The following is a 2,581-nucleotide window of genomic DNA, read 5'->3' on the forward strand; positions in this document are numbered from 1 at the left end:
TCGCTGCCCTTGACCTGGCTCTGGCCGCTGAACTTCGGCCTGGAGGTCGCGGTTGGTCCCAAACCAGGCAGCCAAGACCCACCACCCTTCATGCCCGCTTCAGAGTCCGATGACTTTGAAAGTCTTCCCCAGAAAGGTCCTGGGGGGCCACGCAGGCTTCCCCAGGTACGAGGACGGCCCTCCAGGCGCCCTCGGTGACCTTCCGCGGCCCCCGTGGTCTCGAGCTGGGAGCGCTCAAAATATATGGCACCGTGCACCCGAAGACTCTATCATCAAAACGTGGCGCAGTAAAACAGGTTTGAAAATACTGCGCGCAACCCCTGTTGAAAGACGCTTAACAGAAAGTCAAAACATTTGTTTTGCGAGCCCCACCGCCCTTTTGCCTTCGGGGTTTAGAGCCCTTTTGCCTTCCGAGGGTTAGAGCCTGTTGACTTAAGACAAATGTTTAACACGCCTAGCTAGCTGCATTAGCACATCACGCTTTAAAGTAACTGAAACCTCCAGATGGCCAGAAAGATTGCACACACGGACCAAGAATGTGCCTATCAGCTCCTGGAGTTAGGAGAGTGGGTGGTCTTAATAGGAAACATAGAGGCATTGTAAAATGTATAAAAACTACTGCCTGTGAACAGTCGGGGCTCTCAGTCCTGAGTACTGCTGAGCCCCTGCATGTCGGTTTCTGAATAAACCTGCCTCTGCTGGATTTTAGTGTCTCTGATCTCGTCCTTTCTGCCTTTCCTCGGGGATGGGAGTTCCGGACTCAACACCCCGACTCCCCGAGATTTACAGCGCCCTAGCCGTCCCTGGACAGGCGGGAGCACCAGGCGAGGGGAAGCTGTTCATCTCCAGACCCCGACTGTCCTAAAGGCAATGGAGCCTGTAATGCTGTTTTCTTGGCACACCTGTAAAGTACAACCCCGCCAAGCAATTCGTTCCTTCAAACAACTGTGCAGGACGTGGGAGGGGAGAGCACGTGCCCACGCCATGGTCCTGCGCCCCCAGGTCAGCGTCGTGGGCTTGGTGTTTTATCCAGAAAATCCGCGACCTTTCGTCAATTTCAAAAGCATGTCTAGTCTGCTCTCACGTTAGCCCCAGCTGTGTTTCCAGCCGAAACACTGCATTTAATAACTCATTGCCTCTGATTCCAGCGGCTGGAAATGAAATCATTACTTTGTACCTCCTTCCGGAGTTGTGTCTCTTTCTCTGGCATCATTATCCCTCTGAACGCCTTGCTAAATAAGTTTAATTTGCCATTTCTTTCAATCTATAACCGCAGCCTGCTGCCAGCTTTCGCCCTATTGATCACTGGCTCCAGCCTAGTAAGGTCAATTTGGATCAAGATTCTAACATCCTTGTCATTTTCTTTCACGCTGCTCTCAGCCTTCTCATTATTTTGGGGGCCTATCTGAAATAGCGTCTCTGAAGTCTTCCCTGAGGCCCACGAAGTCCCTCACATTCACTTTCCTTTAGCTCCAGTCTGATAAGATTGTGGCCCATTTCATATTTTGAAGTAAACTAGCATTTATTTTATTTAATCAATAAGAATAAAATATATCTTATTATATATTGTGTTCATCTGTCTTAAAGAGAGAAAAAAGACAAAATTTTAATTGCATAATTTCCCTGAAAGTCCCAATTACATATGACAAAGAAAATGATAACAGTATCCTAGGCCATTTCTATGGTAAATGGAAGTTGTTAGTTTTTCTGCCCTCCCCACCATTAGCATCAATGATGGACAGCTGAGGTCTCCCAGGAGCGCCTGATGTGTCCCCTGGAGTTGGTGTGAAGGTAGTAATCAGGCACATCTGAGCCTAGAGATGGAGCCTATAGGGAGACATCACAGAGGTGTAGCAGCCGAGAACAAAGCGAACAGTAGAGACCAGAGAAGAGACCACCAGAGATGCCAGACAGCCCAGAAAAAGTGCAGATTTGCAGGGTGCAGGGAGGCCTACCAGACTCCTGGCCGCCCTGCCCGCAGCCTGCCCTGCAGTGGTGGCCTCACTAAAAGCCTCAAAATGCCACTGTATGCTCCAAAACTTTACTGCACTGCCTGAACCCCGGCTCAGAGCCTTGCTGGCACCATCATTCTACTGAGATTAGCCCTTTCATTTCTATGCCAGGGCAAAAAGCAACTTCTAATGTTTCTTGCATTTCTGGAGGGGGCCTGAAGGTCATGACCTTAGATGGGGAAAATGCTGAGATCAATCTTGAATTTCCTACTGCCAAAATGAGAATTATACAGCATCAAGGACACCCCTTCCTTACATGTAGAAATGGCCTAACGAATATTTGTTAAATGAGATTTGATGCCTTATCTAAGAAATATGGTTCATTTGAAATGTATGCTACCTGTGATCCTAGGAGGCTGCTTGAGTTCCAACATATTCCCGCATAAGGAAGGAAGACGGGTGAAGAAGATATAACACCTACGTCATAGAAAGATGTGAAGGACGCAGCGCAATGACCTAGCCAAGGAGTACACCTGTTTCCTATGACCACAGTGTGGTTATGAGAGGAAGAAGTAGACAAGTCTCCCTGGGGCAATTTACAGTTTGGGGTTGTTTTGCAATCTCATTCA

Source organism: Condylura cristata, unplaced genomic scaffold, assembly GCF_000260355.1.
Source record: "Condylura cristata isolate star-nosed mole 26May11 unplaced genomic scaffold, ConCri1.0 scaffold00042, whole genome shotgun sequence".
Taxonomy (NCBI): Eukaryota; Metazoa; Chordata; class Mammalia; order Eulipotyphla; family Talpidae; genus Condylura; species Condylura cristata.